At 46.3% G+C, this 17,085-nt stretch overlaps 1 protein-coding gene across 3 annotated transcripts in view; it reads right to left on the bottom strand.

The window, feature by feature from the left end:
• LOC126539882 (uncharacterized) overlaps positions 1-17,085 on the bottom strand; it is a 727,003-nt gene that overhangs the window by 296,812 nt on the left and 413,106 nt on the right. Inside the window, exon 1 of one of the 3 annotated variants that reach the window (XM_050186695.3) lies at positions 2,819-3,063. The exons of the other annotated variants lie outside the window; for them this stretch is intronic. The gene's annotated coding sequence lies outside the window, so the exon portion shown is untranslated. Of the gene's footprint in view, positions 1-2,818; positions 3,064-17,085 lie in introns of those variants that run through there. 3 annotated transcript variants of the gene reach the window in all.

Raw genomic sequence — 17,085 nt, 5'->3', positions numbered from 1 at the left:
AGCTCCAGCGAAAGTTCCGTTTCCACCATGGTGCCTTGCTCAAGCAAAGGTTCGACTTATCGTACCAGGCATACGAACAAAAGCCCAACTCTCGTCTCCAGCACTCAAGCAGCTTTCACTGCTCTTGCTGTACGAGACGTACAACGATCATCATCATCTGTATACTGACGCTTCAACCACGGTGAATGGGTCTGCAGGATCGGTGATCTTTCCTGCAAAACCTTCCACCATAAAGATTCGACTCTCTCACCAGACTACATCGACTGCCGCGGAGCTTGCTGCTATTCGTTGTGCACTTCGTGTAATTTCTGAAGAAATACCCAAGAAATGGAGCGTGTTCACTGACTCCAAGGCTGCACTTCATTGTTTGGTTTCTGCCTTACGCCGAGGACCCCACGAACAACTAGTTCTGGAAATCAGACTGCTGCTTCACCACCTCGTCGAGCAAGGACACGACATCACATTGCAGTGGATTCCAAGCCACTGTGGCATAATGGGCAATGAACTTGCCGACGCAGCAGCACGATCTGCACATGAGGAGGGCTTGCAAGACTCCATTCCATTCTCAAGAACAGACGCTGCAACGAAAATTCGTGTGCTTGCAAATGAAGCCATCAAAACTTTATGGAACACACCAAGCTTAAAACATACACGTCTACACCGACTGGACCCATCCCTTCGACTTCGACCCCCATCTGGACTCTCTCGAATAGAAACAGCAGTACTTTGCCGACTGTGGCTTGGTGTCGCCTACACGAGATCCTTCGCCTTCCGAGTCGGTATGGACGACAGCGCGGCTTGCAGACACTGCGGCGGCGAGGAGACCATCGAACACGTGCTCTGCCACTGTCCTCAGTACAGCGCGCACCGGCTGTCACTAGCGACCACGTTGGCACGCCTTGACGACAGGCTACTTTCAGAACAGTCAGTTTTGGAATGCCGACGTGAACTGTCGTCGCAGCAAAAGTCGGTCAAGGCTTTGTTGACTTTTCTACGTGACAGTGGCCTATTAGAAAGACTATAATGACCCCATTTCATTTCTTTTCATATTTTTTTTCTCACGCTTTTATTTTTGTCACGCTCTTCTTTCCGTCTTTACTTCCCCTTTCCCTTCCCCTAGTGCAGGGTAGCAAACCGGAGGTTTTAAGTCTGGTTAACCTCCCTGCCTTTCTCTCATTTGCATATCTCTCTCGCAGGCTGCGTGCCGGGCCTTCGCGCAAGGATTTGTGACTGCGCACACATACATCGAATCCAATTCTCTGTCCCCCCTCCCGCGTTACGGGGGGTGCGAACCGCCTGGACTCCTGGACACGCCTCTCTCCATGGTGATGATTGCGTTAATGCGGTAGCCCGAGGTCTGACCGGCCGGCACAGCCGGAAGAGCTGCCCAACCTAAAACTACGCACCGCTAGGACCCCTAAAGTACCCCGCGATGCTCGAGTGCTACCGACAACTATCCCCCTCCATATCCTTCGTTTAATAGGGCAGACGCGGCTGCCTGGCGGCAACTGCGGACCCATTCCTTTGCTTGTCTCGAGATGCTACATATCTTTCATCCCACCTATTCCTACTGTCCCTATTGTGGGGCCAAACCCAGGGTGAACCATTCCCCATGGGAATGCCCTAACCCTTCCTCCTATACCAACCCTACCCTTTCTTCTTTGGAGTCTGCGCTGCTCATCACAAGCCGGCTGGAACAGCAAGGGCTGATCCAGCGAGCTCGCGAAGTAGCGCATGGCAATGGAGCCCTGAGCTGAGGGCCCCACTCATCGAGCAAAATTTCCTACTTGTTTGCCAAATAAAAGTTTATACTCTCTCTCTCTCTCTCTCTGTTCATCTTTCTACACGCGCCAAACCACCCGTGTTTACTTAGTCAACTTAGGTTTACTGCAATTCATAGTACCACTACAGCTACCAACTTCACACTTCGTGTAATATTTTGACATGTCTCTATCACATTCATTGCTTGGCCGTCACTGCGAAATTGTGATTATTGAAATAAATATATCACTAAAATAGCCCAGCGGCCGTATTCCAACAGGGAACCTCTTGATATAGACGCCAGATGCTGCAGCAATTGCAAATTGAGGCTTTTCGGCAACAACATCGTGCCTCATAAGCACGTCATATTTTTGTCATGATAAACCCAGTAAATAATTTTACATTAGTTAACGCATCATTATATTTAAAATGTGCGTCGATCCTAGAAATAGTGTGGAGCAAAAATGTAACCCGATCCCAAAGATAATACCGTGTGCAATTGTGGGCCATTCCCTAAAATATCGCAGTGAAAATATTTTAGTGTGTGACGTTCTTCCTAACAAATTCACCCGTAGACTGACATGGTAAAGTGTGCTGCGCGAAGACTCCAATCCAATCTCACTCAAAACTTGCTCAGGAAGACTTTCGTTCACCTAATTCAACTGGAGGTCGAATCATCTTGCAACTTTTTCGTTTTCATTGAATTCGTTACTGAAGGTGTACTGCACAACATTTCAATGAACAAGAAATATTTTTTAGAGGTATCTTTATGTCTCATCCTGAAAGGGTAAAAGCGAACGCCGCATATGACTTCCTCTCAATCTAACGTCGAACCTAGACTAGGGCGTAGGCGACCCTTGACATTAAATTTAGTCTGGCGTACTCCGTGTGCAAAAATTATTTCTCAGCGGGCTGCTACTGAACACCGAGAAGAAAATTCCGAAAAGCACGAGTCAAGAAATTAGTTCCAACACCGTTCGCATTTCCATATCCTTGACCCGCGTTTTAAAAGACGAAACCTGAATAGAGACACCGAAGAAGGTCTAAGCAACACTACCTGATGCAAGACAGGAGAACCAAACCAGCCCAAACGCTCCTCAGGACTGCGCAGATGACGTCGCTTATCCGAGACTGGCGCACCGTGTGATAGAAACGTTACGCCGAGAACGCATAGCCAGCGCACCGATGGCTTCTTCGACACAGGCGCAGGGAGGCCGCCTGGCCAGCCGACGAGCGAGCCACCCGCTGCGAACCTCCGCAGCTCGGCAGACACCGGTGCGAGGGCTGGCCACGCGACGCGCGTGCTCGCTACGCCACGGCGTGGTTGTAAGTAATTGGGAGGCGCTCGGCGTGCGTACGTGACTGCCGTCGTCCGATCAGCTGCGCCAGCCAGCAAAGGATGGCAGGCTGCCAGCGGCAGCGCTGCAACCGACGACGGTCGCACTGCCTCGCCCAGAACGCGGTGCAAGCGTTCCCCATTTACGAAGAGACATAGGCTCAACCGATGGATGTCGCCGGAGGGCCAGCACCCCAGCTTCGTGCATTACACTCAGCGTTTTCATAGATCTGTTTAAAAGCGTGTCGTTGCCAAGAGTTTTTAAATGCATAAGCATTTCTACGCTTAACGAGGAACGAGGAAAACCGTCCATCCGTCCGTCTGTCCGTCCGTCTGTCACATAAGACGATCGCTTTCAAGATAGGGTCCGCAGCAGCGATCCGATTCACCTTAGCGCTGCTGCCTCTCGCTCCAACGCGAACTAAGCGGTGAGAACAGAGCACTCACGAAGTTATCAGCATTTGCCGCACTCTGCCCCCATCGCAGGACGATTTCAAGATAGAGCCCGCGCGGCTGCGTCATACGCAGCCGTCAAAAGATTAGAACGCCCCCTCGCTTCCCCCACCCATAACCTTGCACGCGATGGAGGAAGACGGCGCGCCACCTCCCCGTCTTCCTCCCTTGTGCGGCCGCGCCACTCGCGGCCTCCGTCGGAGTACGATTCATCGCGGTTGATGATGGTTTAACGCAGATGAGTAAGGCGCTACAGACCGATAACGACTTCATGATGATGATGATGATGATGAATAGATTTTATTGGCACAAGGGCCAGATATGGGCAAAGAGCGCCAAAACAATAACGGCTTGTAAAGATCGGAACGTTATCAGCGCACCTGGCACCGCAACCTGCAGTAGTTCGCTCGCGTAAACAATTCACCTTGCGCTGCCATCCATACCAGTTCGCTTCGCCGCCGCGCCGTTGTTTATACTGGTCGGATCAAGTTTCAAATCATTGGCAATGAGACCGGGCTGCGTGGAGATGAGCAAGCGGCACAATGCTTACGCTTACTTCGACAACTCCGGGAGGAGTTTCTGCGTGAATTTTTTTCCTCTCTCTTTGCGCTTCCATGTGATTTCATGCGTCCATGGGATTCTGGCAATGTTCATCTGTCAAACGTTTGTTATTTCTGCTCTTGCAACCTGTTCTTCGACAGCTCAATTCACCTAAGGAGCTTAGTGATCCTATTCGTCAACGAATTGTTTCATCAGCTATGTGTTATTTGTTATGAGTGTTCGCGACAAAAGCGCATTTTTTAAGGAATCAGTTTCTACAGCACATTTTTATCGGGTTACAGACACCAGCCAGAACTTAGCCGTAAGGAAATACAATGGCTCTAGTTTTCTGTCACTAGCTATTTTGCTGTCATCAACCACAACCTAGCAATAAAAAACTTGCGTATTGTGTAAACCAATGTAAGGCAATGGGCATTAGCGTAATACAGCAAACACTAGGATCGTTTTATTGTATTTCAATCAGGGTCCTTTTAAACTTTCTTTGTACAATATGGGTAATAGAGACATAGACCTGGTTGAATGTTTTATAAGGTGTATTTACATTTTACGAAGGCATCTTACATTATTTCTCCTGCAGGTGCGTGCGGTGCACCCATACGCGCGAAACAGAATCTGCGGAACTTATAATTATGCAGTTTCCTTCGCATGAATATAATAATACGCATTCTATTCCAGTCATCACTTTCCAGACGAATTTAGCTGATGAAAATACGCGAACTTTTTTTCTTTTCATAGCTATAGTCGCGTGTCCCGCGTACATGAAATGTATTGCCACCCTTCAGGACTCATATCACTCACAAATAATGTAGCAAAGAGGACTACGCCCTCGAAAGAGCTGTTTGTCACTGCCAAGCCATTTGTGGGGACTTGTTAGTCGTAGCAATTGCAAATTTTACAAAATGTGAAAAATTCACAAAATGCAGAACAGGTGTTGTGTACCGGCTTCCGTTGACCTGTGGCAACATGTACATTGGACAAACCGGTCGGTGCACAAACACCCGTTTAAAAGAACATGAATGTTCTCTCGGTAAAGAAAACCGTTCGCACTTGTCGAAACACTGTAATCTATGTCATTGTGATCCGGTATTTTTTAACACTGACATTTTGTTTTCAGATAAAAATAAACTAACACGTGAAATCACAGAAGCATTTCATATCAAAAAGTGCTCGAAAAAATGCATAAGCGAGGCATCGGTTGTAATCACTGAAAATGAATTTGCTTTTTTAAATACTGGATGAACCTTCTTAATCTGTTTTTAATGTGTTTCTGTTTTACTGACCACTCTTGTTGCACATGCTCAGCGCTGATAGCTGGGGTATATATATGTTCTGTATCTTTCCGAAAATAAAGTAGTTGTGAGTAAGCGCTCGTGTGTCCCCCTTCACTGTGTCCTTGTCAATTGTGCGCGCTGAGGCTGCAAGCAGATCAGAGAGCTCTGTATTATATGGAGTGTCTGCACCACGCATCGAATGGTCAATCGCTCCTTGATGGTCTGATTCACCGCCCGTTATCTCGCATGGGAAAAATGGCGGCATTATTTATGGATATCACTACCATTTCTGAACATGCTGCTTCAGATACCTCTCCGCCTCCAAAAGGTATCATGAAACACGTATTCCCCATTTACCTCACAATCCCTGGCATGCACAAAAAGTCTGATATGGCTGTTTCGGCAATATTCCAATTGGCACAGTCTCACTTGTTCGAAATGTTTCCAGATGATCTTCAAGTTTTCACAGATGCATCTGTACACAACGACGGTCAAGGCGCCTCTGCAGCTTTTTACTGCCCTTCAACTCAAGTACGACGTATCTTTCAATTACCTCATCTAACTTCGTCAACAACTGCGGAACTAGCAGCGATTAATGTTGCACTGAAATACGTGCAAGAGGAGTTAATTACATCGAAGGTTGTCATCTTTACGGACTGCCGTGCTGCCCTTAGCAGGTTACAACGCAGTGAGCTTGATTGTCCACTTATGCGCAGCATTACTGACTCTGCGAGCAAACTTACATCACGTGGGGTATCTCTCGTTGCTCAATGAATCACAACGACACGTTAATTCTTTAAAAATTTTTCATGGCATTATTCACTCATCCTGTCGCCTCTCCAGTAATGAATATATCACGTTTGCAAAAATCTCTTCTAGTACGAGACACCACGCGCTTAACATTACATCATTTTTTGCACGCACTAACACTTTTAAGTATAGCTTTTCCCCTAAAACAATTGAAACATGGAATTCGCTACCAGGAACCAACCATTCCCTCCCATTAAATGAATTCTTGTCTGCACTCCCTCCACACTGCGCCTAAACTTTCTTTGTTGCCTATTGTATTTCTTTCTTGTATTATAGTGTATTAACCACTCCTGCTATAGGCCCAGCAGGGGCTGCGGTATGTGTAAATAAATAAAATAAATAAATAAATCTATCGATAATGCGGGAGGGTTTCATGGCTATGCTGTTTAATCTGAGCTACTCAAAGTCTGTAGGGCCACATTAAATTCCGAAAGCCTTTCTAACGCGTTACGCTCGACAGTTATCACAGCCCTTAACCAGCATGTTTACCCAGTCTATTTCCTCTCGTGAGGTTCAGGCATTAGCTTAAATCTTGAGTTATTCCTATGCATAAAAAAGGAGATGGTTCAGTTATTTCGAACTACACGCCTATATTCATTACTATCTCCTGCTGGAAATTGCTTAAACGCGTGGTCGATAATTGTAGCAACATTTTTTTATTACAGAAGTTAGCACTGTCATGCCACCGACATGGTTTTCCTAAAGGCGTGTCCGCAACCACACAGCTTGTCACTACTGTGCATGATTTTTCACTTGTTCTAGATGTGTCGGGTGAAGACTCTCTGTTTTTAGACTTCTGTAAGGCATTTGACAATGTGCCCATGGAAATATATGGTATTACTTTCAGCGCAACGCACTTACCAGGTTCATTGTTCAATGAAGACAGAGAGAGAGCAAATGATAAAGGAAAGGAAGGGCGGTTAACCAGGACTGAGCCCGGTTGGCTACCCTACACTGGGGAAAGGGAAAATGGGACGGAAATACTAAAAGAAGAAAAAGCCTACTAGGGATATCGTTCGGTCACTCAGTGCGGATCACAGACGCTGATTCAATCCAGTAGCTTTCAAATATCGCAGCAGCGCTTTTGTGGCCTCTAGTAGCTGCGATATGCGAGGCCATGGTCCCAAGATCGTGTTCAAGGTGAACGGTGTTCTATCTAGCTGATCGAGAGCTGTGCATAGGTCATGTTTTTCGTTTTCAAAAGATGGGCAGTAGTACAGTAGATGTTCTATAGTTTCCTCGACACCGAGGGCATTGCAGTCGGCGCTATCATCCATTCCAATAAAAAACGTATATGCATTGGTGAATGCGACGCGCAAGCGTAAGCGGCACAGCATTGTTTCCTCATTTCGCGGAAGCCCTGGTAACAGCCGCAGTTGCATAGAGGAGTCGAGGGAATGCAATCGATCTTGGGCGAATTCAGGTGTGTGCCACTTCTCTAATGTCGTACGGTGTGCTAGCTTGCTTAGGTGTTGGGCTACGTCGGTCCGCGATAAAGGTACAGAAACAAGGGTTGCTACTTCGTGTGCTTTCCTAGCAGGTTCATCAGCGAGGCCGTTGCCGGAGATACCGCAATGGCCAGGCAACCACTGAAATACGACGTCGTGTCCTTTCGCTATAATACGATGGTGCATTTCTCGTATCTCCGACACTAGTTGTTCACAGGACCCGCGACGAAGAGATGACAGAAGGCATTGTAAGGCCGCCTTCGAATCGCAGAATATTGCCCACCGATTAGCGGGTTGCTTGTTAATGTAATCAACGGCACCTCGGAGGGCAACAAGCTCGTGATGGTATGGTATAACCACTGCGCCGCTGGAGCTGGTCTGAGTGGAAGAGCCATCCGTATATATGTGGACTCGGTCAAAGTAGAAAGTGTTCAAACAATCCAGAGCTGCTTGCTTCAGGGCCAGGGTAGACAGGTCGGTCTTCTTTCTTATCCCTGGAACCGTAAAACGCACTTCAGGTTGTTTTAAACACCACAAAGCTGAGGTTAAACGTGCTCAGGGTGTGAAGCCCGATGGTAGACAGGCACGATGGATGCTGACCTCGTTTGAGAAGGACGCCTGTGATCGTCGTTCTGGCAGGCAGGCAAGAGAGCTTGATTGCATGCGTGAAACATGACGAACGTGTGCCCTAAGCGTGTCGATGCTAATGTAAGTTGTGATCGGATGGTCTCGAGCCGTTATAATGCTTCCTGCTGTTGCGGTGCTCCGCGGAGGGCCAAGGCAAACACGTAGTGCCTGTGCTTGCATGCCCTGAAGTTCTCGAATGTTTCACTTGCATGTTTTAGCAAGCACGGGAGAACTATAACGTAGCAATCCGATAAAAAGTGCTCGATATAACTGTAGCATGGAGCCCACTCACGATCCCCATGTGTTTCCGGCGATAAACTTGAAGACATGAATAATAGATGTGAGCTGCTTCTTCAAGTGGGCAACGTGAGGGCTCCAAGAGAGATCCCGGTCCACAATGACACCCAAAAACCGATGATTTTTTTTGTAGGAGATAGGCTGGCCAATGATGCATACTGGATAACGAGACATCGCTTTTCGCGTAAAAGCGGCTAACGCATATTTTTCTGTTGAGATGGTAAGGCATTGTGTGTGAAGATAGTGAGATGCCCGTGTTGCTGCTTTCTGTAGCCTTGCCCGAACCTGCAGGCGAGTGACCGCTGATGACCAGATGCAGATGTCGTCGGCGTAGATTGAGACACTCAATGTTTCCGGTAGGGATTCGGCCAGCCCAAGAAGCGCGAGGTTGAAAATAGGGCTTAGAACACCACCTTGGGCAACTCCTCGGCATATGTAGTGGTCGGTAGTCGGACCATCTTCAGTACGTACGAACAAGGACCTTTGTGTCAAGTAGTTTCTGATTCATCGATATGCTCGCCCTCCTAGTTCAATTGTCAAAAGTGCGTCTAGAATGGGTTCATGGGAAACATTGTCGTAAGCGCCTTTCACGTCCAGAAACAGCGCTACTGATAAACGTTTCCAAGATTTTTGCTGTTCAACAGATGACACGAAATCGATGACACTGTCAATCGATGAACGGCCTCGTCGAAATCCCGCCATAGAATCAGGGTAAATTTTGTGGGATTCTAGGTACCATTCGAGACGCATGAGGATCATGCGTTCCATGAGCTTCCCGACGCAGCTGGCAAGTGCTATAGGCCGATACGATGCCAGCTCGAGCGGTGACTTTCCTGCTTTAAGTAGCGGTTCCAGGCGGCTGCGTTTCCATTCCTGTGGGACGACACCATCTTGCCATGAACTAATAAAAAGGCTGAGGAGTTCTCTTCGTGCTTCTCGGCCTAGGTGGCACAAAGCAGTATATGTTATGCCATCGGGCCCTGGTGAAGACGAACACCTACAGAGGGCCATAGCAGCTCCTAACTCTTCCATAGGGAATGGAGCCTCCATACTTGTATCTCGTGGACCGGGGATGTCGCTTAAAGCCATGTCAGGGACTCAAACTATGGCGCCGGCGATTTTCGCGCAAAATTTCTCTGCAACGTCTATCTCACGACGGTTTTGATAGAGAGCAAGGGCGTTAAAAGGGTGTCGTTGCTGGGGTCGTGAGCAAAGACCCCGTAGGGTACGCCACACACGGGACAATGGCTTGCGGTGGTCTAGTGACTCGCAAAAGCATTTCAATCTTTGATCCGCTAGCGTCTTTTGCATGCGCCAAGCTTCTCTGAAATCAAGAATTGACTTTGTGTGCCTGTACCTCCTTTCAGCACGGCTACGTATTGTACGAAGCCTTTCCAATTCAATGTAATTCTCTGTACGCTTTGACGTATGTGTGAAGCAACGCGTGCTAGCTTGCATTGCGTCTGCAATTATGTCTTCTAGTCTGCGTGCGATATGTTTCTTGCAGGTGTCTTCTACTCGATCTTGAAAAGCTGACCAGTCGATTTGGCGAGATGCACCCGGTAATGCGGTGTCTAGTCCATCGATTCTCACTTAAGTTGGAATATGATCACTTCCATGACTTTCAATATCAGTGAACCGCTGCACGCTCGAAGTCAGGCAACGTGACACGAAAGTCAAGTGAAGGCAGCTGCTGTACGTTGTTCCTTGCAGAAATGTTGGACTTCCGTCATTTAGAAGACACAGGTTGTGGCCTGATGCAAAGAATATTAGTGACCTACCCCTCGAATTTATCCTGGAGCTTCCCCATATGTGGTGGTGAGTGTTGAATTCCCCTGTTATTATGCAAGGACCGGGAATAGCAGCCATAATATCGTCTAGTCTTTTGCTGTCAAACTGTCTTGTTGGGGATAGGTAGACGCCAATAATAGTAAAAAACAGCCTCTTTTTTTTTTCGCACTAACACAGACGTATTGGTTACCGTTGTGTGGCGCTACGGGTTGCGAAAAATACGTTAGGTCATTGCGAATGTCAACCAGAACCTTACTACTACGGACACACGTGGTTGAAACAAAAGGTTCGTATCCTAATAGTCTTATGGAGGCTGATAAGTTCGGTTCACAGATCACCACTATAGGAAAGTGGTAGTGAAACACCAAATGTCGAAAATCGGAAATACGTGACCTCAGGCCTCTCGCATCCCATTGGAATATGGAGGAACTTCTGACATCATCCCGGTACGATCGCTGTTGCTGTCGATGAGCCATGGTTCTGCTGTAGAAGGTCTCAAGCACTGGACTTCTGAAGGCTCGCTAGAACTGGATTGATGGCATCCAGCACTTGCAACGGAGCTGTCGGTGTGTGTAGCTTGTCCAGAAGGAACACGAATAGCCCTCACCAGAGAGCTGATCATGACAACAATTTGTTGATCTTGGTCCGTCAGTTTATCAGGAACAGTCGAAGTGTCCCTTGCTGTAGAAGTCTGATTTCGCTCAGCAGGAGCATGTAGCCTTGGGAGTGCAGGCCAAGCGTCAGGAGCCGGGCTGTTCGTTGCACCTTCGTCCTTTGAGTTGGCTGCGTTTCCCATGGGCGGAAGAGTGGGTGGTAATGTACGTGGCTGGCGCTCTGCAGAGGCTTTGGAGGTTCGTGATCGACGTCGGAGGCGCGATCGTCGCCGCCTGATAGATGCTGCTGCTTCTCGGTGAGACGAGTGGTCTGTAACCATTTTGTTCAATATTGCCATTTCCTTACGAATTAAAGGGCATTCCTTCGAGGATGCATCGTGAGGGCCACTGCAGTTTGTGCACTTCAGCAAACTGGCCTCGCACGTGTTAGTGGGGCCCAGTGCAGCGAGAACAGATGGTAGTGTTCTTGCACACACTACTCACATTCCCAAACTTCATGCACTTCCAACACTGCAGTGGTTTTGGTATGAAGGGGCGAACTGAGTGTCGGAAGTGGCCCACTTTTACATGCGATGGTAGCAATTCACCTTTAAATATGATTTTGACACACCGTGACGTGCCGAGACGAAATGCGTTTGTGATGACAGTGTTTTCTGTAGCTGGCTTGATTAAGATTGACAGATCGGAGTCGACAATGGTCTCGTCAACATCGTAAATCACGCCAATACTGACTTGTTTGCCCAGCGGAATATGAGGGCGGACTTTCATCCCGTCATGTTTCGTGACATTGCGCAGAGAATCCAACGCAGCGACGTGTTCTACGTCAATCCCTAGGACGTTCTTACGGGTGTTCACTCTGATGTCTGATTTCATTCAGAACCAGTGCCTCTAGATGTGAAGACACGGCTTGCCTGTTGAGGCGTCTCAGGTTGTCAGTAGCGAGAACTGGCGCGAACAGGATGGTGAGCTCCTCGGTATTCCGCGAAGGTCTCACGGTGGAATCACTCGAATTCGAGGATGCGCTGAGAAACCTTCGCTTTGCTTTACGACTCCGCACCTGCTCGAAGGTGTCGTCACAAGAATCTTCACTGCTGACATTGTACTGCATGGTGTCGTCGCTGTCAGTGTCGCTCTCGGTGCCGTTGCGCTTCCTGGAGGCAGCCGCCGCGGGCACTGCCAAGTCCGGCGGACGCGCGTGAGACTCCATCTTCATCGCAGTTAAGGAGGAAACAGCAGTTCACTGGCAAAGTCTAAGAAATCCACAAAATAAATAGAGCTGGAAGACTTGGCGTTCTGCCTGAAAGGCACTTAACTTGAAAGTTCTTACCTTTGTAATCGTTGTAATAGAGAAAAAATTTTTGCGATAAAATACTTCGAGTCTAGACTCTTAAACAATGTACACCCTTTGGTTCGTATCCTTCCACACAAAGATAATCGTCATCTGTCTTGCTTGCGTTTCTTTTCTTGAAAACGCTGCGCTCGCTACTTTCCTGTCGAGAATGCTCTGTCGTGCTGACGACACGCATGTCGTTCGTGACTTGGAAGTACCGGACTCGCCGCGTTAAAGAAAGGAAATGCAGACAGGATAGATGGCGATTATGGTTGTGTGGCAAAATACGACAGGAAGGGTGTAATTTCGCTCAAGAGTGTAGCATGCTTCGTGTCAACATTGGTGTTCCCCAGGGAATCGTCCAATGACAGCTGCAATTTCTCATCTACACCAATGACTTAATGGATGTTGTACCCCAGGATATAAGCATTAGACTATTTGTAGATCATTGTGCTTTGTTCATAGAAATGTCCGCATCCGATCAGAAAGGCCTACAGACAGCTCCTGTGGCCAATCATGAATGGTGTAGAAAGTGCGATAGCGCGTCTACGAAGCACTGTTCTGTTACGCATTACTCGGAAGAAAAATCGCGTCTTTTTTCCCTACATCATTCATGATTGTTTAGTGGTACAAGTGGATCAATATAAATATTAGGGTATCATTTTTAGCGACAATCTTAAATTTGAGAGCGCACACATCAGATGTTTGTACTGAAGCGCTTCGTACACTATGGTGTTTAAAAAAGAAGTGAAAGTATTTACCCTCTAACACAGAGCTTTCGACGTATAAAAATGTCATTCTATCGAAATTAGAATATGCGGCAGTCATATAGGACCCTTTTACAAAATATTATGCTCCTTGAAAAGGTACAACGGGAAGCCGTAAGAATTATGTTTCAGAAGTATCGAAGTGTCACTCACCTAGTTCATTAATGCAATTGCGTAACCTTCCTTCGTTATAAATATGCAGCAGCTTAACATTTCTATACGAAATTCTCTCGCGAAAATTCACACTAAATGTTCACATTGCATCAAACCAGTCGCAGATAGGAAAACCCGTGGTAAACACTATCAATCTTTATCACACGCATTTTTACGAACTAATGCTTACAAATATAGTTATTTCCCCAGAACAGTGACAAACTGGAATTTACTACCACGTGACCTTTTCGCGTGTGGAGCCTTTGTGGAATGCTTGAGAATGACTTAATTAGTGATTATTGTCGTAACGCAATGTACTCTTGTTGTTATTGTTACTGTTGTCGTTGTCTTTCACCCCGTCTTGCTTAGACCAAAATGCTGGTCCGCAATGTTTATAAACAAAATAATAAAATAATGACACCGAGAGCAATCACCCAGCCCCAGTAGCTTGTTAAGTTAATTATTTAAAGCATGTTATTTAGACTGGTGGCCCAGGTCCTATCAAAATCGCTTGATGATGTGTGAGATACGTTTTAAATAACATTGTTTTCATTAGTACTCTTGCTTCGGGGGAAATATTTTTGGCTTTATGGTTATGCACACAGGGCCTGAAGATGTTAAAAGTGTGTTTTAGGTACATTTATTGCTCGAAATGATAATAATGCTAACACGGAAACACTACTTTGTACCGAGACATAGCCAGACCGCCTTTCCTACATGTTTACCTAATTTGAGTTTTTGGAGAAGTCTAAATGTAAAAAAGCGATCGCGAAACATCGCGATGTAATAAGTACTTATACAGAATCACTGTACATTTCCTAACAATGACTTCGCTCTAATGATGATTCGCAGCCCTTTTTCGCTTGCATGCAAGCGTGTAGTAGACAGTAGGACTGCCTATACCGCGTGCTTGTGCGCTTCGAAAAATTAGTCGAATGAGTAAATATTAGCAAATCCAATGCTGCTGTCTTTAAGGGCCCTCGTTTTCTTGCGCAGATATGGATGGGTTGTATAGGGCAACTCTAATATTTACTGATGCCGTAAATCGTACGCTAACAATGTGCGTCAAATAGCAGCGCCATAGACAAACCATCATACCTTGCTGGTGAAGCAGCGCACTGACACGGACACGGCGAAGACTCACAAGAATTCTTGTGTGTCTTCGCCGTGTTTTTTTCAGTGCGCTGCTTCACAAGCAAGGTATGATGATTATTCACCAACTAGCCCAACTTTCCACATTACTGGACCATAGACAAAGTTGCGCCGTTCTCGAGAGCTTTAAACCACGACAGGGTAATTAGTCCCTGCCACTTTACTTTTCACAGATTTACTGCGTACAGTTTGTGATGATTAGCGCGAGGTAAAAGCTGAAGATTGAAGAATGAGCAGCTTGACCACCCTGATCACCTGGAAGCAATAAAAAAAAAAAAGAAAACTTGCTCAGCCAAGCACTTAAGCACAAACACGGCTAACCAAGTTGCGCGAGCAGGAAAAAGCAAAAGCACAGAAGCAGGTCGCATTAAACAACAAAACACACCTAGGCACCAACGACATTACAGATAAACAAAATATTTTTTTACTATAAAAGGAAATATTCGATTAAAATGCATTTATTTAGGGAGGGATTGATGCGAAGGATAGGAGTGCTAGGTGGAAATCGCGAGGCAGGACGTGGAAGCTGGTGAACTTGACTATAATTAATTGGATAAAATAAAGCTACAGTGCATGGCGCAGTGCTGGTGGCATGCATTATAGAAGAGAATGAACCGCATCGCTGGCTTCGATGGACCGCAAGACCCGGCGAGGTTGATCCTTTGCAGCCAGTCAGCAGGGAGGCTGCCAACGTACCCTTATCGTTAGGCCCCTCGGGCCTAGTGGCTCAATGAAGAACCGTCCGGACAGCAGAGGAATGTTTTTTTAGAACTGGACACTCTAAGTTGGTGTGTGGTTCTTCTTCTCTGTGCTTTTCATCGTTTGTGCACTCTTTTCACCTATTTATGAATACTCTCGTCGCAAGGGCTGTTCTGAAACTTTTCCATTTGTGTTGCGCCTCGAGAATTGTTCTCTTTTTTGTGTTGTTTTGCGGCGTGACAATCGCGAAATTTTTGTCTTCTTGCGTTTTCCCCTAGGTGAACATGTTGTCGTTTTGTGTCTTAGTCATGGGTTATTCGCTGTCTAGCTTTGAGCGCAACCCCACATGGCGCTTCGAGGAAGGGAATTACACACACGGGAATGGTTTACGTGCTTTCTACAGCCATATTACTACGCATGCTACAACGGCCTGTTATTGCCGCCATCCCGTTATAAAATATGTATATTGAACTACAGGAAACTGAAGCTTGTTGTAATCTGTATTTGTATTTCGTTAATATTTTTTATTTTGCTCTTTCTGCAATAATTGCTTTCTAGATTGCCCATATATACACCAGTGTATAATATTTTTTATAAAAAATATGTAAACAAGTAAAGAAAGGTGTCAGTCGATATCTTGATTTCCTCTCTAAAACAGGTACAGGAGAACCGAACGCGGGCACCGAAGTAGACGGAGGCGTTTCTACCTACTGTATACTGTGCACGATTTGGCATTGATTGCAGTGAGCTAATGTGAGTACAAGGAGAAAGATGTAAGAACAACGCAAAATTAGGTCGCTTGACCGACCATAATTATAATATTTTAAACAAAACAGCGTAAATATTGACTGGACCATTGCTACCTTGCAACTTATAAAATAGTTAACATGAACATATACACATGGTGTTCCAACTATCATGCACCTAAAGTTAAAAATATGCAAATGTCACGGAGTTCGACTGAACCAAGGTAATGTTTGCTGTCGCCTGGAGATACTGAGATTATTTATCCATTGCGTCTAATTATATATTAGTCTTAATTAATGAATCAACTTCTCAAATACTTTAATTAGATTAGAAGTGTGAATGAGAAGCTTGCAGGGCGACATGAAAAACTCCCGAAAAAGGTTTCTGTTTCTCAAGACGTGCGACATAAAAGTATTCCGAGCGTGAAAGAAGCTCGCGAATACACGCAGAGTGCCTCGAGCGGCCAGTCGCGCGGCAATTTTGCGAGGATTCACGGGATTCTCTCACGCTCGGAAAAACATTTTTATGTAGCACGTACTTAGTAATAGAAAGCTGTTTCGCGAGTTTTTCATGTTGCTCCACCAGTCACCATTGACAGTATAGCAACGCCTTCACCACGTGTATTGGAGCCATTTTTTTTTTTACAACGCACTTGCCGAAGCCAGATCTCGAACCCACGACCTCGTGAATGTATAGTATAGGTTGGACAGACCATGTGCTTCCACGTAATGGCTATTGACTTTGATAGGAACAGCTTTTTCGCAATACCTTATCCGTCCGTATGCTCGCCGCGAAACAAGTGGCCATCTCGCGTAATACTGCCGTAAGCAAGCTCCGTTGCATTCATATATTACCCCAGCGGGATAATTTATGGAGGCGTCAAGAGGAGCGAAAAGAACCCATCGTGAACAACCGCGTTAGCAAATAAATACCAACTAGTCCGGTCTCACACCATACAAAAAAAGGTCGTTGTTCGCGGATGCAAGTCCTCACGGGCATGTAATACGAGTAGTGCGTTGCCGTTGTTATCAGCTTCGGGCACCATAAATGTTCCCCATTTGTGCCTAGAAAGTTGCCCGTAATGAGGTCTAGCAGCCCTGCGCAGAACGTTCACCCTTCTTGGCGAAGTTGACGTGTTGTAAGCCACGGAAATTGCCGCGTTCATTATGAAAGATAGCTGGAAACGCAAACAGTGAGGACATGCTTATTCTTCTGGGGAAAGTGTTTTTATGTCGATTTCTTTGTTGGGACGTGCAATGGAAAAAGCC

Source organism: Dermacentor andersoni, chromosome 2, assembly GCF_023375885.2.
Source record: "Dermacentor andersoni chromosome 2, qqDerAnde1_hic_scaffold, whole genome shotgun sequence".
NCBI lineage: Eukaryota > Metazoa > Arthropoda > Arachnida > Ixodida > Ixodidae > Dermacentor > Dermacentor andersoni.
The sequence above is the reverse complement of the archived record's forward strand: the minus strand, read 5'-3'. Positions and strand labels throughout refer to the sequence as shown.